Below are 21,914 nucleotides of genomic sequence, written 5' to 3' on the forward strand. Positions count from 1 at the left end.
TAAAAATACATGGCGGCCACCTCACTTTTCTGCTTACAGGTTGACCAAACCACCCCGCTTTTCGATGCTTTGACTGCCACCGTTGATCTGAACCAAGCTTCCCAGCCCAAGCGGGGCCCCATTTGCACACTTCCTCCCGAGGACCATGCTCAGACCTGGCAGCAGCGTGCAAGGAGGCTCAGCTGGTTCCCATCCGTGTCCTCCCAGCAGCTGCCCCCAATGAGCTCCAGATGCGGGACTGGGTGTGCAAGGGCGCGAGGCGCTGCGCTAGAGGGAGAAGGCGGAGGCAGCCGAGGCTGCTGCTTTTATCTCTTTTGCTTTGTTTATGAAAAGAGAATTAGCGCGTGGTTGCCAACAATTTACTCTGGCAAGGGCGCTCCTCCAGAAATACTTTTACTGCCGTCACAGCCAGCGGACATGGCTCTCCTTCCCTCAGCTTTCTCACCACCAGCCGGGGCTGCTGAGACCTGAGACCCAAGAGTGGCCGCTAATTGCTGGGGAAGCTGCTGGTTGAGCCCATCCCGGCCTCTCACCATGGGTCCGCATGGGTGGGTGGCCAAGCAGCAAGGAGCAGTTGCAAGGAGAGCAAAGCCCGCTCTGCTCAACCATCTTCCCAGTGGTTTCTCCTCCTCAGGCACAGAGGGTCCAGCTGGCTTTGTCTCTGGGGTACCCCAAAGGCTGTAGCATCCCATGAGTCACATCCCAACTGGGATGCAAAGCCCTGCAATCCTCTGGGCAGGGAAGGTGGCTGTAAAATGAGCACGCTGGGCTGCAGGAGGCTCTTCTCCATGACCCTGCACCATAGAACTCAAGAAGGCACCACTGTGGCAGCCCTGGGGAAAAGGGATTCAAGATCTGGTATTCCAGAGCAAAACTTCACCCTCTGAGTGCTTTGAACGATACAGAAGGTAGGCAAGAACCGGTGCTCTCAGGCTGCAGAGTGTGCCCTTGGACAGGGAACTCACCTGTGCTGCTGTGCCGCCCGTGGATATCACGTTTCTGGAGAGCTCTGCTGGATTTGGGGCAGGGTGGGAGTCCAAAAACTGGAAGAAGCTGAAGCCCCGTTTCCCAGCAAGATGGGGTCGGTGTGGTTTTCCTCCCAGCACTGCGTAGGCCTGCTGATAGATAATTGGATTAAGAGCAAGCCAGCATCTGCTCAAGGTTATTTATTGCTTTTAAAAGGCGAGCTTCATTTGGAATTATTTTTGTCTTATCTTATTTTTGGTGCCTGTGTTGTGTCTGAGTTATGGAAACATCCTGGATTCACCAGCATCCCCTCTGTGTGGCGTCAAACATTTGCCAGGCAAAGGCAGCCCCGCGTTAGTCCTAGGGAGACTTTGGCAGGAACCTCCCTGCTCTACAGCTGACGTGAGCATCCTCCTGCGCTTCCTGAGCCGGACCACCAAGCTCTTTGCCAGCATCACAGTTTATCGTCCTCCCCAGAGAAGTTGGCGTGGGGTGAGGTGCCCCACGGAGGATGCTCTGCAGCCCTGCTAGCCACCCACCGTGCCTCCTGCCTCCCTTCCTACGCCACCAAGGGTTTGCAGGAGGAATTCCTCTGGCTCCACGCACCCATCCTATTGATGTTTCGGATGCTTTTGGCATTCTCCAAAGCTGCTGCCACTGCTTTACGGGCTGATTTGAAAGCTGGTTTTGTACAGAATAATAATAATAAAAAAATCATAGCTGGATCGAGAGCAAATGCCAGGAGCTGCCAGCCAGGGCAGAGGGCTGTGCACACCACAGCATTTGCCCCCAGCTCCTGCTCTCATTTCCTTTCCACACAAGCTTGAAAACCCGGCACTGGCTGAAGGAAGACTGTGAGGGGCTCCTGCAGACGCCCCAGGACTTCCCCCATGCCCATGGGACTGTGGCATGGGGCTGGGGGGTCAGGACTGTGGTTTAGGAGTGGGATTGGTGAAAGGCAATGCCTATACCTGGGCTGGGCAATTCTTGTGCCAGAACCTCGGTGGGCAAATCCCAGCCCTCTGCCTTCCCGTGGCAGCACAGCACCAGTGATGCCTGGATGCTGCTGGAGCTGGAAGTAAGAAAAGACCTACCCATGGTCCCCCTCCTCCAGCCAACGCTCAGCTCTCACCACCAAAAAGGCCTTCCAATCCTATTTCCTCCAAATTTTCCTCGCCAGAACCCTGCGGTGGCAAAGGCTGGACCAAAGGAAGGGGCTCGGCAGCACTGGGGCTGGACCGGGGCTGCTCTCAGCCCAGTCGAAAGACATGGTCACATCCGTGAGGTGCGGCCAAAGGGAAGGGGAAGAAAACACAACTGGGACCAGGCAAGGATGAGCAGGGCGGTTTGTGCCCACAGGGGCTGCTTTGTGGGCGTGCAGGTAGGCGTGCATTGGCAGCTGTGTTTGTGGCACACATGTGCACACACACACGGTTGGAGACGGGCTGTCCACGCTGGTGCGCGCACACACGTGCCGGTTGCACGCGTACATACGCGCTTCCCTAGACCTGACGTCTGAAATCCTACCTGTGGCTCGCCAGCCCTCCTTCTCCCAGCCCTGCCCTGGCAGCCACCCAAACCGGCACTCACGCGTTTAGGATGTTTTCCCCCTCCATCAGCTCGAACGGGCCACGCTGCCTTGTGGCACTCCGTCTCTGCAGCGAAGCCTCCCCGTCTCGTCTCAGCTGCTCTCCCACGGCTCGCACTCAGCTTTTGATAACCCGGCTTCAATGCGGTGACCCACAACTTTGATTTTGCTGCGCATTTGTTTTCTGGGGGGGGAATTCATCGGGTTCTTGACATGTTTTAAAAAAAAAAAAAAAAAAAAGAGAGAGATTTAATTAAAGTGTCACTTTGCTGCCAGGCTCCTTAGTTAGAGTTTCAACTGTACCTGCACATGTGGGTCCGAATTGCCAGGAATGGGTGCTCTCTCCTGGGATGAGGCAGCACCCAGGCAGTTCTTTCAAACCATCACCCATCCACAAGCTGGGTCAGGCCAGGTTTGTCCCTGTGTTCACATGGCCAAGGTGGCACCTAAGGTTTAACTCCGAGCCAGGGAGGTCTCCGGTGTCCCCCATGACGGACCATCGTGGTCCCTGCAGCTGAGGACTCACCCCAGGTCAGTCCCACCTCAACACAGGCAGCATTGGCCACATGGATGTTTATCTCTCCCGGCCGTCCTGCGATTTCTGGAGAAATGAGCTGTCCTGGCAGCCAGGGGACACTGGCCCTGGGAGAGGAGAGCCCAGGCTGGAGCCAGGCACTAGACACCTCAACCACCAGCAGAAACACATGCATGTAATTTCCCCGTGCACAGAAACAGCCTTTGGGGCCATTTTCCCCTTACTTCATCAATCTGAATATTGAGGGGGTTTTTCTCCCCCAACTCAGCTGCAACCCCTTTTCCACAATGCTGCCGCAGCACTGCTGGGAATGAGCTGGGCCAGGAACCCCCCCGCTTCCCTAGGAGGCCAGGCCAATTTTTTTACTCACTCTTATTCACTGCAACTCTGCCAAGAAGGTGCTCGGTATTTTACAAGCCCCACAAGAGTCCGTCTGCCCAGAGATATGATTCAGGACAGCTTCTTGCACAGACTGGCATAAAACCAAACTTTTCTGATTTAAGCCTATCTGTTTGGAAAGGGATTAAGCAGAAATAAGCAGCTGTTTTGCAGAATAACAATGAGAGCACAGGATCTGGGCTCTTGCTTGGCTCAGTGAGAGCTTCCCAGGGAGACAAGTCCTAAATCACAGCGAGGGGAGCCCATCCTGCCAGGAAATCCTTCCCCAGCACTGGGGAGGTTGAGGCAGCCGTGGGAGGGGGACATTGCAGTGGGTTTGTTTGGATCGTTTTGGTTTCCCCTGCTCCAAGTGGATTTTAGTGGAAGTATTTTACAACCCTTTAAAACAGGGAAAGCAAACAGCCACCACTAAGGCACGGGTTTCGTCCTGGGGAGGAGGATGCCCTCTCCCCGGCAGGGAGGGCAGAAGGGGTGGGAGAGCGGAGCCGCTTTAGGACACGGCTCTCCGGGATGCTACAGGAAGGTCCTCCGGCCCCGAGCTGGGCTCTCCCTTCGGGAAGGGCTGCGTGGTGGTACCCGGGCTAACAAATTCCACTGTCACCCAGATTTAAAGCAGTTTCCATGCAGTTGTGGCACCTGGCTTGACAGGGATTAAGCAAACAAAGAGCAATTCGATGCTGGGTGGGTGCTCAGACACCCACAAACATCGCCAGGGTAAGTTGGGCTCCTTCGTGTCAGCTGAGCAAGGGTAATGGCTGCGGCTTCCCTGAGCTCGGAGAGGGGTTACGATAAATCCCATCACCCAAACGAGCCCAGGACATTACATTTAGCGGTGTGGTGTTAAACCGTGAGGGCTTGCCTGAGCATCTGCATCTGAGGAGCATCTCCGAAGGGGGTTCCTGCAGCGCCAGGAGCTGAATTTACGTTGCCTGCTGAGAACTGGGGTGCTTTTTGCTTGAGCTATTCCTGAATAAACCAACAGCAGATCAGCATGAAACTACAAAGAAAATAAATTGTTACTGCAAAAGCTGGAAGATGACACATTTCCCACTGAACCTGAAAAGGCACAAAGACCTGAGCAGCATCTTTCTTTAAATAGCTTCCTCCAATTGATAGTGCTTCGGTCTGCTCTGTATCGCTAGTGGGAAAAGCTCACGCCAATGCCAGAGCATCGCCTGTACGTACATCTGTGGTATTTGAAGGCTGCAGTGAGACTGAGCTGAAAGAATAAAAACCCTTTGGAGGGGAAAATATATTTTCAGATTGTCAGCTGCACTCGCTCAAAATCAATTATAACCCCATTCCACATGTGGCGGCATTTTAATGAATTCCCCCCTCCTCCCGGGGACCACGCTCTAACCTAATTCACACCAGCAAAGGGTGTTTCTAACTCTGCTCCAGCCACCTCCCCGGGCTCTCCCGCCTGACGTCAGCGGCAGCAGAGTGAGGTCCCAACACCATCCCAGGCTTGATCCTGTGCAGCCTCCGCTGCCGTTTGCACTCCCAAAATGGGGCCAAGATGCTTCTCCTGCTGGCATCCACCACTGCTGGGTATGGGCTCTACAGGCTCAGGCCCTTGAGGAGTCAAGTTTTTCTGGGCTATAAAAATGTGGGTACTTTGGAGCAGAAGACAGCACATGATGTCTCGCCTTTTCTACTTTTTTTTTCCCCCCTTTTAAAATGTCAAAGAGCGAACAGTTACGCACAGCCCTGCCTTCACAACGTGCTGCTCACAGGGCTGTCGCTTGGGGGTTTTCTCTTCCGGTGTGGGGATACGGCTATTTTGCAAAATGCGTCACCAGCCCATGGACAAGGATGCTGATTTACCTCTTAAAAATGCCTTCTGGTTCAATGCCCACGTCTCCAGTGAGCATAAAACAGCAACGTGAGCTCTGCAGGCTGCAGAAACCTCCATCAGCAACCAAAAGCACTCAAGTCCTCCCCCAAAACCCGAAAGACCCTTTGCCATATCCCTCTCACCCTGAATTCATCAGCTGGCTTCTCCGGTAACACACTCTCTTGCATGTCATCAGGAAGGAATTTGTGCTCTGTTTGATAATCGGAGATGAATCGGTACAGCAGCGAAATCCTCAGACCACAAAGCATTTCAGCAGGTCTTTTAAGCCTCCTGCTCTCGTGTGTAGGCTGTCCAAGGACCCGCACATTCCTGGTCATCCCCGACCCCACTCATAAATCAAAGCATTCCAGTCCTGGTTTCCTCTATGCGTCCATGAACACTCACAGAGGTTTCTTCTTTAGCAAACTTAATCTGGGCAATTGTTCAAAAATGTTAAAATTACCTGCTCCTTTTATGATATAATGACAGCCTGTGGAGGCATAATTTAGCCCAGACCTGAAGACGTCTGTTTTAAGGTTAAAAAGTCCTCCAAGCTAAACTTTATCCAACAGCAGCAATGAAAAATCAACTTGCCTGGTGTTAATTTCTGCTCCTCTCATTAATGAAGCCATGCAGGATCACAGCCGGTGGGGCGGGATCCAGCTTTGCTTTATCCCAACTTCACATATTCAGTGCAAGGTTTCATCTGTTTCATGGCACCAAATCCCAACAAGGACTTAAAATGATCTGGTTGCTCACCTAACCTAACTTCCCATTGCCACCACCTGCCCTTGTCCTCACGGAGACCCTCCAGCTTGGGTCTTCCATGCCAGGAGGCCCTCATAGGTTGTCCTCAAGGTCATGGTTCAGCCAAGGACTTGGACAACAGTTTAATTCCACCAAACCCCATCTGTCCCAACCATTGGCCATGCATCACCACAAGGTCCTTTAAAACCTTAAATGAAAAGGTCTCTGGGAGGCCAGATCAATGGGTAAACACTTTAGTTAAGGGAATGCACAGCTGTGCTACTGAGACACAGTTTCTGTTGATACCCACCTACCTCAGAGATGTGCCCAGAAGCCCCATCCCTGTGCAGGTCCTGCTCCCCTGAAACGCAAGCCTTGCTTCACCCCTCAAAGCACTCAAAATACATGGTCAGGGCTGGAAATCTCAGCTGGGACTCCCACAGGGAGCCCCTTGAGACCCCCTGGCAGCAATGAGTCCGAAGGGGAGGAGGAACCAGCCCCACGTGCTGGGGAACACTGAGTACTCTGGGGGGGGGTGGTGATGTAGGTTTTTGGTTTGTTTAACCTGCACTTCTCTGCTCAAGTGGCTCTTGGCACCCCCAGATCCTTGTGTGCCGCCAGCGCGCGGTGACATCGGCCATTTCACGGCTCCTTCCCATCACCGTATTTCCAGGGAACTCCAGCGCTTCCATGCAGGGCTGTCGCCGGGAGAGGCTCTGAACGAAAACGCTGCTCTGAAACAAATGCAGGGCGAATAACTCTTTCCTACAGGGAAAAAAAGGCAAGACCTGTTAATCCAGCCTGTAGGGGATAGAGACAGGTATTCCTGCGCTGTAGGTGCAGCTGATGGGTTTTGCATTAACGTCCCCCCCTTTCCCAGGCTGGGGCCGGCACAGCATGGGGTCAGTGTCAACCCCGGCGCCTCGCTTGCTCAGAGACCTGGGGGCAAGCGTACCAAAGGGACGTAATGACAACCACGAGGAGCAAACGGCATTTCCCAGTCATCTCGTAACATCCGCTCCCAAAATCTCATCCAGGCAGCACGTCCTTTTCCAGGCTCGTGGTGCCGGTGAGCAGCAAAGGAGGCTCCCAGATGCGGGGAGCTGTAAGCCCCTCTGGTGCCCGGTGTCCTGCGTGGCAGTGGCAGAAGGGAATCACTCGCCATCTGCGTGGGGCTCTACAAATAACCCCCGATCCCCCGAGATGTGGGATCCTGGCGCCCCGTCCACTGCCGACAGCCTGCCCTGCACAAAATGCCTCAGATCTGCATCCAGCATAGCAGGAAAGCCCTCCGGGAGGATATTTCACGCCGTCCTACTGTTTTGGATTAGACCCCAGCTGCCTCCTGAGCTGTTTAAGTTTACAGGTCTGAGAAGTGAACTTTCCACTCAGGCAGGGGCTCGCCTAGACAAGGGGCTGAGCAGAGAGCATTGGGTTCAACACCTCTCCGAAAACAGCCAAGGGCCCATTACAGATCTGATTCCAGCCAGCATCAACCAGAAAATGACCCTCTAGTTATCAACTGCCCTTCAGTTTACTCTCCTTTGCATCCTGGATGCACCAGAAACACTTCAGAAATGCACGTTACCTGCAGAAAAATGCCTTGCTGTGGTAAACAATCCCAAGCCAACATCCATGTACCAGCCTGCCAGGAACCGAGGTGGGACATCCTTTGCAATTAGCTCTGCCAGGGTTTCATTTAAGATTTTTCTACCTCCCAGCAGGGAAATCCATCAGGAGTCAGTGTTACATTGAGAAAACCTCACAGGCTTGCATGGGAACCTGCAGGTCCTGCGCACAAAGCAGCTATAGCATGGGGAGGGGGGTATTCAGCACTTAAATATTTTCTATTAGTGAAACGGGAATGAACAAAGATCTTTTCTCCCAGTGTATTAATTTAGTTAAGGTGAGGGTTGCTTTCTTTTCCCTTACAGACACTGACTACTGGATGCCAGGCTCGCAGAGCAGACCTGCTGTTGGTACCGCTTTGCAGCACCCTCTGGCTCTCGGCAGGGAGCCAGGGAGACCCAGGGACAGGGACATCCTCAGGTCTCGATGTCATTTTTCCAACATCCTAGCAAACCAGCCTGTGAAGGGGGAACAGCCTTTCTAGCCAAACCACATCCACCTCTTTAATCCGATTTCCCCAATGACCTAAGTCAGAGACGTAACCTCTACCTGCAAATCCAGCATCATTTTACCCCTACCTGGGTACTGCAGAAAGGCAGACGCGCACGTTCGCTGGGCTTGCCCTGGCAGCACCCTGGGGAAGGCAGATTTTCATCCAGCACCAAGACCCAAAACGCCCCAGCATCCACCCTACACCAGCACCACCACCACAGGCTGCCGTTGCGACATCTTCTACCCAGCAGAACCTCTCAGTAGGTTTTTGACAGTAACGTGCATTTCTAGCACAGCCCAGTCGTCTGAAGGGAAAATTCCCAGGGAAAGAAGGATGTAGAGAGGCCAAGAATGTGGGTAGCTCCAAAACAGGATTAGACATTTCTGTGGATGTCAGGAACGGCTAGAGTTAGTACAATTAATGATAACTATCTTGGCTGAGATAGAAACCAAGTGCAGCAGGACTCCCAGCAGTATCCATCTGCTGGAGACCAAGACAAGAACATCTCCCCATCTCTCAGCACATGATGGCTCTCTTCCACCTTCCCTTGAGGGAAGGTCCTGGTGGGACTCTGGCTCTGCCCTGGCCAAGAAGCTGCTGTGGGGACCAGAGAGGGGAAGGGGCTGGCTGGGCAGGGGAAGCTGGGATGGGGCAAGGGCAGGGCGATATCCACATTGACTGCCTTTCCCATTGAGCACATGGCCTGGGCAACTCAAAAGTTCAAAGCAAAGAGACCAATGTGCCTCCACACCCAGGTAATTTATTCTAGCAGCCTCGTTGTGCTAGAAATCATGGCATTTCCACTCTCACAACTATTCAGTCATTACTCGCTCCCCACTTGTGATGCTTTAGCAGGGAAAGGGGGGGACAGCATCCCCACCACCCCACAGCTGCCATGCAGTCACCAACCTCGTCAGCTCCGGCCCTGAGGGAGCACGGCCAGAACCACAGTGCTTCACAGGCATCTCCCCAAACTGCTCCCATGTGGGTGCCACGGCTCCAGCAGCCACCCGGAGCCCTAAGTGCTTCCAGGCTGGAGGAGAAGCCCCGGCTGCTGCTTGGCGTCACTCACACCAGGGAATGGGAGGCAGCGTCTCCCTGCTGCCTGTGCAAGCACACCGCAGATGTCCCAGAGGGAACATTACAGCCTTCAGTTACCCAATTAAAAACGTGTTTGAGGGGATTTGATTACTCAGTTTGACAGAGGGAAGAAAACCCTCCGGGGTCCTGGCAACAGTGAGGATTTACGAGCTGAGGCTTTGCTTCAGGTCGCTCTGTCTGATCATGATATGTAGCAAAGGAACAAAAAAAACCCCAAAACCAAAAACCCACCAAAAAAACCCAGGGAGCGATGGTGTCTGCATTCCTGCTGCTTGAATCAGACATCTTTCCTGGCAGCTCCAGTCCCCCCTGGCTCCAGGGACTCAGGGAAGGTGCAGCAGTGGGCAGGACGCACTGGAGCAGGTCGTCTCTGCCATCTTGCACCTAGGACTGCCCGTGGCATCCCTGAGAGCCGCATCCTAAGCCAGCTCCGCTCTCCCACCCCTCTTCCTCAGGCAGGAGCTGATCAGAGGTGTAAACGCTCCCTCACCACTTCCGAACACCTCCTAGGGATGCAGTGAATGCTTTCCCCGCACTTTGCCAAAGGGCAGAATCTGCCGCCTTTCCTGCTCCGGGGTAAACAGAAGCCTGGTGTGAACCCTGCGGCGTGGCTGGGACGCCTGCTCCTCGGTACCCCCTGGCTCCCTCCCCTTCACCTCCCCGCAGTAAAAGCATCACCCTCAGGTTGGGAAATGAGGGAAGACAAATCTCACAGCCGTCTGCCTTATTGCGGCGTGTGAACAGCATCCAGAAACGCCTCCAGACAAGATGATTACTAACAAGGGATTTGGGATCACGTATATTTATTGCCACAGCAGTGAATGGGAGACATGTGGCCACCAATCCCAGTGCGGGCTCAAAGGAAGCCAGCTCCAGGGCTGAGCATCTCCCTTAGGGCTCTGGGAGCATCCTCCTGCTCACCCTCCTCACCTGCTTCAGGCCACGGTCAAGGACAAGACGCCGAGTTAACTGCGCTCCCACCTCGTTCCTTGCTTGCCTTCGTGCATAGCACCAAAGTGTCTGATGTTTCTCTTTAAGGCAATATTAAAATGAAAGGAGAAAAGTTCTAAGTTATTTCAAAGTACTTCGCTTCAAAAACATTCAAACCAAATTTACGCACCAAAGCCATAAATGTTCCTTTTATTGCACACACAAAATAACCCTCTGCAATATGATTCCTCTAAATTTATGGTTCTTCCAGAGCTATTAATTCAGCCCAGGTCTTTTCTTCTTCCCCCCCCACCTTAAGTCAAATAATTCATAAATACTTCACACTGGAGTGTACTTTATGAGCATTATTATGATCACTTGAATGTGGAAATGCCTGTGAAGTTATTACAATTGTTTTAATGCACCACAGACTCCCCAGCGGTACGGATAGCGAGATATAAAGAAACTTCGTCACACACTGGAGGGAAGAGCTCTCAAGAGGCTGTTTATTTGGCCAAATAATAAGGATCTTGTAGCCCATATATGTCGCTGAATTGAGTCAATGACAATGTCTGGAGTGAGTTTTAATTTGCCACACTCCAGCTCAGGAGAGTTAGGTGTATCACTGGCCAGACTGAGATGTGGCTTACGTCCACAAGTCTCCATACAGTTTTCAGATGCAAATCCAGAAAAAAAGACATAAAAAATGGTCAGAGGTGCAACAGCAGGGCCATGGTTAACACATTTAGAAGAGCGGGTAACTTAATTAGAGTCCCCAGGCACGCGGGGAGGCACAGATAAGCCAAATTGCCCTTGTCAGGAGAAGGCAGACACTTTTTTCAGTTATCTTTGAACACATCACAGGATGGCACGCTGTTGAAAGCCAGAAATTCAGAGCCATGGGGCCGTATCCTCCCAAAGATATAGCTGAAAACTATTGCTTTCTTTAACAGAAAGAGGCAGAACAGCTATTAAACTACACCTAGATGGAAGTAGGAACCCACCAAAATTAAACGTATTTTCTGGGATCGCTGAGCCATACAGGGCCTCTCCTCAGGGTATCTCAAGAAAGGGGCTTTGCACGTGCTTCTGGAGTCTGCATTTCTCCTCCTCATTCTCCCATGTAAAATGGATCACTGGGGGCAACCATGGCCCAGAAACCGTAAAGCCCAAAGTCAGCGGGAGCATGTTTGAATTCCCTGAGAGGTGCCGTGGGAGGACAACCCCTCCAGCACCCAAAACCAGCTGCCCCATGACCTTCCCCAAGACCACCCAGAAGGAGCTGCAAAAAGAGCCCACAAGTCCTGCCCGCCTCTGAACCACCACTGCTCCCCAGGAAATCAGTCTTTTTCTCTTGCAAAGAACTCCTACAGTAATTGCCTTCATATCTCAAAGGTGTCTTACAGCCACAGAGGTGCAAATATTTATCCATACTTGGAATTGCAGAGTGAAGCCTAACTAAGTGTTCCCAGACACTTCAGCAATTGTTGTTTTAAGACCTGAACCGTAGACACCTGGCTGGAATTAATCAGCAGATGTGAACACGGGAGGCAGAGCTAAGCCCTTATTAACCCTTCACACATCAATGTCAAGGTCACGGGGTGTTTCACTGGGGCAGCCTGTACCTAGATGTCAGCTGTCAACAGCCTGGGGATCCCAAAGCAAGAAACATCCTACACTGATCAGGGCATGAACTGGTAGCAAAATTTATCACGCTCCTGTCACCACTTGAAGACTTGCTGTGCTGAGGTGCTCACTTGTGAATAGCAGCAATAATAAATGTTTATTACTAGATAATAAAACACAAGAGCAAACCACCTTCTGTATGGGCTCTGTCTAAAATCAATAGGAGTTTAAGCATCTCTTGAAGGGAAAGCATTCACTTTGCACCAGGTGGTTTCAAGTAGTTCACATCATCAACAGCTCCTCATCAAGATCAAAAACCCAAGCCCTTCAGAAGTGATCAAGCACAGACCTGGGAAACACTCGCAGCCTCTCCCGTTCCAGCTCCTCTGCAACGCACTGGCTGATCCCCCTCCTATGGTAGGCAACCAAGCCACATCGTCCCAATCCCAAGCCTCCAAAAAATACACAGCATCAATGACTTCTCCAAAGCCACCGGTCTGGGAGGGCCAGAGGGCCGTGCCCCCGTGACTCCAGCCAGGCCGAATTCCCCATTACCCCCTATCTGAATGCCTTCACTCTCATCAGTTCCTTTCCAGGAAGGGACAAAAGCCAGTGAAGCTAAGGACAAACCTCGGCACAACGTTCCTTCTCCCCTACACTGGGGGAAGGATTAGCCCACAATAAAATGCAACCTGAAATTAGAAGGCAGCTCCTCAATGGCTGTGGCATTGGGTCAAGCCCGGCTAAACCTGGCTAATACAGAGGTAGAGCAGAACGAGGTCCCAAGGCATGACTCACAAACCGTAACTGAACAGAAGGCACCTCCTCCACGGAGCAACAGGCTGTGCTTTTATGTCCAGCTAAACCTCCCAGCAAAACACCCAAGATGAGGCACTGTGGAGTTTATCTTACTGCTAACCCATACAAACCCCAGGTGGGGATGCGGTTGGAGCTGATGAACTACATCGAGATGAAAAGACAGACAACCTCTGCCCCATTCTGCCTGCCCTTTTCATTGTGAGATGTCTAGTGATGGAGAGCTTGCCTACTTTGAAGTGGAGATGGATCCAAGAGCCAGGCAGGTGCAAAGCCTTCCTCGGCAGACAACGTGCCACAGAGCTCAACCTGCCAATCCGTCATTTGCACCTTCTTTGGGGTGGGGGATATTCCTAAACAGATTATAAATCTCTGCATGAATCCCACCGTCAATCCATTTGAATCGTCTTCCGTCCTCCCCAAAACGCATGAGAGATATCTGTTTTCTCTGCTGCTGACCCATGACATCCAACTCCTGCTAAGCAATTCTGATTGTGGAACTTAATACAGAGGGGGAAAAAAAGAAACACCACCCACCACCACCACCCCCCCAAAAAAAACCCCAACCCCTTAAAAACCTCATATTTTAAAGCAGAGGAGAAAACTCTTCCTGGATCTGTCACTGTAGATATTAGCCCATTGCCAGCTACAGAAAGCTGCATTCTTTACTGATGTTGGTTTTCATGGCCCATTTGCTTGTTTGCTTCAATTTCCCCTCCTCAACAGCTCCAGGAATCGGCAAACTGTAGAGACTGTTTTTGTAGGCTTGCCAGCAAGCCGAGAGCTGTTTCATACAGAGGATGAGAATGGGGCAGGAGAAGGCTGGGAGGAGGATGCAGGGGACCAAAGGAAGGGGAAAAGCAGAAGAGCAAGGGCACTGTAGGGAGAGGGAAGGTCAGAGTTTGAGTGCAAGGGAAGATTTGCAGAGAAATTAATGAGATGGAGGGGCTGAGTTGAGAAGAGGAAGTGGGTGGGATGGAGAAAGGGTCGGTCTCAGCCATCCATCTCCCTTTTCCCACCCTGCACGTGAGCAGGATCAGGCCTTTCTTCTCTTCTCATTCAGTGCTGAGATGGAAACAGCATGGCCTTCCAGTTCATCTATAGGTCTAAAAAACAGCCTCACTGGTTCCCAGCTCAGCCAGCAGCAGAGTCCAATATCAGCTCCCTGGAGAGGCAGCTTATGCCAAAGCAGCAGAAAATGATCCCGTAAACAAGAGTCAAGGGACAAGGTCCTCACGCAGACTGCCCCACTGGGCCAGGCCAAGAGCTCAGTTTCCCTCACAGATTCTCTTTAACAGTGACCGTAAGAGGATGCCCAGAGACGTGTAAGAACAAGACAAATGTATGTGATATTACTCCAAGTCCTCTCTCGGTCTCCAGCTGTTTCCAACTGAGGAACTCGTGAGCCAGATGTACTTAGTAACCCCTCAGCAATTTCTCCTACATGCAATTGCCCAGTGTCCTCTTAAACCCATATAAACTTCTAGCATCCACAGGCTCCTTTGACAACAAAGTCATGGGGCAGATCCAGCACTGTCTGTTGACATTGCTTCCTCCAGCTCTGGAGGACTCCTCTGCCCGTCGGTGAGGTCGCAATGTACCACATCCTCTGTTCTTCAGACCACGCAACCTTTGAGCAGCTGCCCAGGCCATCAGACGCTGCCTCCCTCTCCAGCCAGGCGCTGGGAAACGAACAAAGATCACAAGAGACGGACTCATCCTAGAGAAGCTAAAAAAACAACAAGGAACTTCCCAAATGTGCATCTTGCTGCACTTGAACAAAGAAAGTACCACTCAGCCAAGCAGGTGTGAATGCGGCCAAGGACCAGGATGCTTTTCACCACGGCTACCTCGACACTAAACAATCCACTCCCTGAGCCAGGTCCAGCCACAATTCAGGGGGAAAAAACAAAAATAAAAAAGCCCAGGTCACTGGACAGCACTGTTTATGCCTTTCTGTGTGGTTTTGTACCCAGGGAAGTCCAACAGTCAATCAGGGGAGGGAGGATTTGCTGCTGATCATCAGGGAGGAGGGTCTGGGTGAAATTTTCCTGTTTATGAGATGTAAACAAGGCATGTGGAGCAGGTCGGGCCACGCAATGCCCTCTTAGCACGAGCCGTTTCGTTTGGCGTAAACACCAGGCCCCAGGTCAGGGCCATAATCTCTCCCAGATGCTTTTGTCCACGGGCCTGATCTAAGGCTTCAAACCTAAAGTAGGGGGTGAAGTAATCCCAACTCACTGCCTTCTTTCTCTAGCATCTCTTTTCTAACCCAAAACATATTTCCCTGGTGCAAGAGATTGGAGAACGGTTCCTACAGGAGGTGGCCATGGCTCTCCTGCACACACCATCGCAGCCATCGCAGCAAGCGTGGAGCTGCCGTACGGCGCTGCAGGCGATGAGGCTATACCTTGACACAGAGCCTGGGAAGGGAAGGCTGGGCCAGGGGCTGCCCTGAAGAGCTTTTTGGGAGGTAGCCACAAGCCCTCAGCCTGTCAGGGAGTTTAACCTGACCTGTCAGTCAAAGTCTCCATTTCCCAGGCTCCATCCCATCACAAATGAACTTGTCTCACAAAGCCCAGTCCAACATGACAAGTGTTTATACAGGACTAATGAGTGCCTCCGTCCCCAAGGACGTCGTGGATCATTCAGGCACTGAGGTCCAGGCACAGCATGCCGTTTCCCTTGCCGCTTGCAGGCCTGCAAAGAGCTGCAGCCCTAATCCTGCCCCTCTGCGGGGAGCAGCCCGGCGTGCTTCGGGCTACGCTTCTTCGCACAGGGAACCCGCGCGTGGCAGGAACTGCAGGTGCCTCTCCGGAGGGCACGGCTGGTCCAGCAGCGAGGTGCTCTGCTCCCGCGCAGGGACCACGCACCATCCTCCCAGCCCGGCTCTCTGCAGATCAGCGCACAGCCACAGGATGCTTGCCTTCATGGTTTAGCCACACAAACCATCTCCCGAGAAAGAAAAGCACCGTTTTCTCATCTAAGTGCCTTAAATATACCAGGTTTTGAGTAGGAAAAGGCCAGTCTCTCCCTCAGGCTTCTCTTTATGCTACACGACAAATATCTGGCCCAACTCCTTCCACCTCTCCCAGGATCCCTGGCTCTGCTGGATTTGCCTCCCCGAGTCTCTCTGGAGAGGTTCGATAGCCACAGAAAGCGGCAGGGCCTGTCAGCAAACGGCCACGATGCTGGGCTTGGGCCATGCAGCCCTGACAGCCGCCTCTGCCCACGCAGGAGCTCCTTCCAGCCGAGTCCTCGGGGCCCCAGAGCCTGGCAGCCGCCTCAGAGCAGACGTGCGTTACCCCCATCCCACACAGCCGGGCCGTGCTCCGCTACAGGGCGCTGCCTTCGGATGGCAAACCTGTGGCCAGGGAGGAACCGGCCTCCCTGCTCTCGCCCTGCACATCCCTACTGCTGCGGTCAGAGGCTGGTGGCACCCACGGGTGCTAAGTCCTCCCATATCCCCAGCTTGGCCCCTGAAATGTCACTCAAAACGTCAGCTTTATAGGAGAGGAGGAAAGGTGTTGCCAGCGTGGTCTCAGCTGGGAATCGTGCTGCCTTTGGTTTCCAGAAACATTTGGGCACTTACCTCCCTTATCCCTTGGGAGATGTGTAACCTTGTAAGTAAGCGCAGCTGGTGCCCACCTAAATGGATTCTTCCTTCTCCACACCGCTCTCCTTACGCCCTCGGCAGCTCCTGGGATTCACTCACTCACGCCTCTGGATTTCACGCAGATCTGGGCTTTGCAAGAGCACGCAGCAGCACCGACGTCCTGCAAAAGCGCAGGAGGCAGCAGTGGAGAGGAGGGGCTGAAGGTCCCGCTGCTGCAGAGCCTGCACCCAACACACTCTGGTCCACCACAGGTCCCCTCCCTTTGAACCAAACCCTTAGCAGTACCTGGTCCTCCCACACCTGAAAAGCCCTGAGGCAAAGGGCCTGATGCTATGGGGATGGGCAACGATCCCCAGGGCAGTGGGAAGTGCCTCACAGCACATCGACTCGTTTCACACCGGTGCCCAAACAGGCTTTTGCTGGTGACAACTTTCAGTGCTGCTGCCCCCAGACCAGGACCTGCAGCAGCTGTCCTATAAAAACCTCAGCTGGAGAAGGTAAACCCCCCAAGAAGAACTCAAGATGCTGCAAGGCAAGGGTGTAGGGGTTTCCACTTTTTTATTCCATGACCGAGCTGACCTCAATACCATCAAGCGCAGAGTACAGCCATGCCCATGGAATCGTTTAGGTTGGAAAAGATCTTTAAGATCATCAGGTCCAACTGTTAACCTCACACTGCCAGTCCAACCACTAAACCATGTCCCTAAGCGCCACATCCACATACCTTTTAAATACCTCCAGGGACGGTGACTCCACCACTTCCCTGGGCAGCCTGTTCCATGTCAACATCGAGCTGCCCTACATACGTAGGAGCAGCAAAGGAGAATTCAGATCTACAACAGCTACTGCCGTTCCACAGGAATGAGTCCGATCCAATCCCACATTTCAAAGACCTACCAGATCCCAACGTCGCCCCTCCTCCCTCAGCTGCTCTACTTGGATTCCTAGAGATGAAGCCTAGACCTGTGCAAATAGCTGGTCTATCCTTTAAAGATCAAATTAAAAAAATGGGAAGAGGAACATTTTTTTCTCTTTAGCTCAACCCAGAGTGAAACCTTCCTATCTGTCACAGCAAACCTCTTTTTTTCCCCCCTTGAGTGGAGACAATGAAAACATTTTGTTCTACCCAAAATAAAACCTTTCTCTATTTTCAAATGCATGTTTGAAGGCACTCACAGACCCCTGCTTTTTTAATTAAAGGCAGGCAAATTTCAAACGGAGAATGTCACAGTGCAATAAACAGTTAAAGCGTTTAATTTCAATCGTATCTTAAACAAAGCCTGCAGTTTTTCATCCCCAAAATACTTTTTTTTTTTTTTAAACTCTTGAAACTTTGGTTCAAGTTGTAAATAATTTCAAAGGAACCAAAATAACTTTTATTTTCTCTACACACAAATGTTTCATCTTAATTTCAGCCAGGCTAGCTTGAAGTGATTGGAGCCAGACTCTTCTCAGTGGTGCCCAGTGGACAAGAGGCAAAGGCTGAAATACAGGACATTTCCTTTAGACTGGATTTTTTTTTTTTTTTTTTAATTTACTGTAAGGGTGGTCAAACGCTGGAGCAGGTTGTGCAGAGTGGTTGTAGGGTCTCCATCATCCTTGGAGATAATCAAAACCCAACTGGACACAGCCCTGACCAACCCCCTCTGGCTGCTCCTGCTTTGAGCAGGGGGTTGGATTAGATGATCTCCAGAAGTGCCTTCCAACCTCAACCATCCTTATTACATGCCATTTTATCAGGAGCTCAGAAAGGAAGCATCCAGGCCCTGCTGTCTCCTCCCTGGGGATGCGCAGGGATACACCAGCCCCATTAAACCACCACGAGCTACGACATCACCAGCCATGCCGAGTCTGAGAGTTGCACAGACCTTTGTGGTATTTTCAGGCTCTAGTTCCTGGGATTTTTGCAACTGAGTGTTTAAAATAAAATGCACATTTCTTACCCTCATAAATGAAAACCTGTAACCTCTGCCTGAACTGTAAGGGGGGAAACAGAAGGCAGATTTCTAAAAGAGAAACCCGCAGGCATTTAAAGAGGAGCCGTCCTGCGAGCAGCCAGTCTGAACAAGCCGGATTTCTGCAGACCTTACGCCTCCTGCTTGGATCCTCCAGTGTCCAGCAAGGTGTAAACTCTGAAAAGCGTCTCCCAGAGTTGGGTATTCAAAATGTCCTGTGCCTGTCTGGATTCTCTGGAGTTTAGTAAGAGGTTTAGCTTGTGCTGGAGCATTGCACTCATTAGGGCACCCAACAAGCTTGAGCCCACTGTGAGCTTGCACTGAAACTGGCCACCATCAGCACCCAGCATTTGCTGGGCACCGTCAGTGGTGTCATTGCCACACAACAGGCTTAATAGAAATTACTTTGGGAAAATGTGGGAAATGCCCAAGTTTGTCATAAAGGGATGGAAAGAAGAGTAAATAGTCTACAGATATTTCTTTTTTGGAGAGTCTGGGTCATCTTTGCCTAAAGACCTCTGATGGTCAGGAAACAGGAGCATGAATGGAGAAAGAGGAGATCTTTGAGTATGGATATGTCAGACCCCGTTCATCCCCCAGACCTCCCTCTCTAGGATGCTTTGCCAGATGCAGACATTTTAATGTCCTGGCCAGTCAGAAAGACATTTAAAATGCCTTAAATTTCAACAAGACTCCTAAAAACCACAGAGACACGCATGCAAACCTTGCAAATATGCACACACAGGAACAAGCTGCTGTCTTGCGGTGCACCTGCACATCGTGGTGAGCTCTCGGCTCCAGCAGCCCGTCCCGTGCAGCGTTTGGGGAAGGTTTGAGTTCGGCCACCAGTAAAGTCCCACATCCCCAGTTTGCCCAGGGAGCATCTCTTACCCCTTTCCTTTGCAAAGGTCCTTGGGCCAGCGGCAGAACCTATTTAATATTGGCTTTTGGAAAAAAAGCGTCTCAGCCCTTCTTTAAAGAGCCATCAGACTTAGGTCGGGACTAAACTTACCATTTCTGCTTTCCCCTCGGAGAAAGCCACCGGGACAGTTTCGGGGCTCAGTCCCAGCCATCTCCTGGTGCAAAGTGACATCTACAGCCCTTTCCGTGCATCTCCGGTCGGAGCCAGAAGCGATTCTTTCCCGCAGGCTGGGGGGGGATCCATCGCCCTCCCGTGGCAGACTCCAGAACAGGTTTCTGTCTCTGACTTCCATCCGTGCACAAGAAACAGCTGGATTTGATGTAGTGACATCATCATCGGCATTTTTGAGCAAGCCAAGCATTTCTACCATGGGTTCATACAGGTAGAGAAGTAATCTAGAAACTCGGGGTTGCTGGTGACCTGCAGGATTGCAGAAAATCCCCATCAGCACAAGCTCTCACTGCCTAAAAAAAAAAGCATCAAATTCAGGGAAATAAAAGGAAGATGCTCACATGACAGTCAGTGTCTTTCCAAGAGCGACATACCATCCTTCTCTCCCCTCATGTGGGTATTTGGCTCACAGATTGAGAAAACATGCTATCAAGTGACGTAAAACCACGCTATTCCACGTGAGAGGAACATGTGGAGATACGAGAGAGACTGAAACGGCGTAAAAAAAATTACTTGGGAAAACACCCAGCACCAAGAAGGACCTGATACTGCACACCCCATTCCCTCACCTTGCTATTGCTCCTCCAAATCAGCAGGATTCTGCAGGAGCTGGGCTCAGCAGAATTCCCGGAGGAATTGCAGTGCTGGAAAATCAGCCTGGTGCAGCGTTCACTTCATACATCCCAGCATACCTAAAGAAAATGGAGCTGCAACAAAACCACTTGGCCTGGCAAGCGGAGATGGGCTAACTCATCCTATCAGCATGCGCTCAATGAAATACCTCTGTGACCAGATTGATGGTGTTTGGAAAAAGTACGCTTGCTCCAGGTCCCGGGACTGCAGCCAGTAGATGGCATCCATATGCTATTGTATGCATACGTATGCTCTCGTGCTATCAGGCTGAAACCGCTTTGGAAAACATGAGAACGTTTCTCATGTAAAAATGAAGGTAAAAGGCAAATATTCACCTTAGCTGGTGATGACCCTGAGGACTTTGCAATTAACTTCAGAGTCATCAAGTCTTACAGACTTCCTGGCATCTCTTTCTGTCCCCATGGATCTTCTTTCTGCTTCTGATATAGAAATAGATAATATACATAAAGAAATATAACGCATCCCTAAAGCATCCATAAGTATCTTGTGAATCCCGGACCACAGGCATGCCCAAAACGTGAGATGTGAGCAAGGGATAGCCCACCATCTCTCTGAGGGTCTGACCCAGGATCTACCGGGCTGACCACACATGTGGCTAGGGGCTGCTGGCGTTTGGCTAGCACTGATGCGTGGTGTTTTCTTTACGGTGACATCCACTGGACCGAGGAAATACTGCCCCGGTTATCAACACACAGGACACACTATCGCCCAGCGGGGACACGCGGTTACAGGAGAAGGATGGGATGGGTGAAGTGATGGGAGAGGCATGGTGTGTCCTAGGAGGGCAGCCAGGGAGCATGCCAGAGCAGGGCCTGTGACTTTACCTGCAGCACAGCCCTTCTCCTGAGCCTGCAGACCTCAGCTGGCACCACTGGAGAGCCCCAGCACCATGCTGAGACCACACGAGAGGGCTGCACGAGAGCCAGGACCAAGACAGGACTCTTCTCCTCACCGTGACAGAAAGTGCAATAAGTAGACTCCTGCTTCGACCACACAGGACTCCTCCATCTCGCCACCATGCCCTGATCTCCAGGTCACCGCAGCTCCTCTGCCCATGGAACAGCCCTGAAAAAAACCCCCACATGCATCGTTAGCAGGTGGTAACAGGAAAATCCCAGGGCAGCAGGCGCAGGCGAGACTTCCCAGTCCTGCTCTGTCAGTTAATGTAACAGGAGACACCTCCTCTCTCAGACCATTTCTGCTACGACTCAGAAGACAAACCCTTGCACTTCACTGGGGGGTCACACAGCACGGTGGCTGCGTCATGCAAACACGAGGGGGATTTTTTGACAGCAGACGTCATCAAATTAACCCTGCCTCTACCAGCAGCTGGGCTGCGGCTTTGGGCTGAGCCGGAGGGAAGGCTGTTTGCTGAAGCCCAGGAACCAGAAGGCAGAGACGTGAGCCCAGGTCTGGAGCAGGTGAAAATCGCTTGCTGCTCCATTCACTTTTAGATTTCCAAAGGAACCAGCAGAGGTCTCGGGCTGTAATGCGGTAACAGACATCCTGGAAGCAAGGAACAGGAGCTGCTCCCCCCAGCACAAACAGGACCGTCGGTCGGGTCTGGCCGTACAGCCCCTGGCACCAGCAGTGAGACCGGTGCCCGAGGATTTGGTACAGATCAGCTCTGCATGTGCAAGGCAAGATGGGCCGTTAAATCCTGCATCCCCACCACACGCTGAGGCCACTTTTTACTTTCTCAGCGAACGATGCACCGTATTAAAAAAGCCCTCCCCTTTCCACCCCCCCTCCCCAGCTCCCACGCCTCCTCTAGGACCAGATCCTGCTGGATGACGGGCATCCCTTGCTCCCACTGAAAGCAGCAAGGAGACGGTGTGCTCAGCCCCTGGCAGCATCATTCATCCAGAGGAAGAGTGTAGGGAGATATTTGGTACCTCTCAGCCAATTGGAAGAGAGGTGACACTGAAA

The 21,914-nt window shown here is 51.9% G+C and overlaps 1 protein-coding gene across 3 annotated transcripts in view; it reads right to left on the reverse strand.

Annotated features, from left to right (window-relative positions):
- The window catches only part of LOC129197254 (3-galactosyl-N-acetylglucosaminide 4-alpha-L-fucosyltransferase FUT3-like), a 32,429-nt gene extending 13,017 nt beyond the window's left edge, over positions 1 to 19,412 (reverse strand). For all 3 annotated transcript variants that reach the window (XM_054805508.1, XM_054805509.1, XM_054805510.1), the window contains exons 1-4: positions 19,251 to 19,412; positions 16,316 to 16,443; positions 2,557 to 2,761; positions 966 to 1,115 (exon numbers count right to left, since the gene is read on the reverse strand). The gene's annotated coding sequence lies outside the window, so the exon portion shown is untranslated. The remainder of the gene's footprint in view (positions 1 to 965; positions 1,116 to 2,556; positions 2,762 to 16,315; positions 16,444 to 19,250) is intronic.
- Positions 19,413 to 21,914: the final 2,502 nt, after the last annotated feature.

The sequence above is a fragment of the Grus americana genome, chromosome 28, assembly GCF_028858705.1.
Source record: "Grus americana isolate bGruAme1 chromosome 28, bGruAme1.mat, whole genome shotgun sequence".
NCBI classification, from domain to species: Eukaryota; Metazoa; Chordata; class Aves; order Gruiformes; family Gruidae; genus Grus; species Grus americana.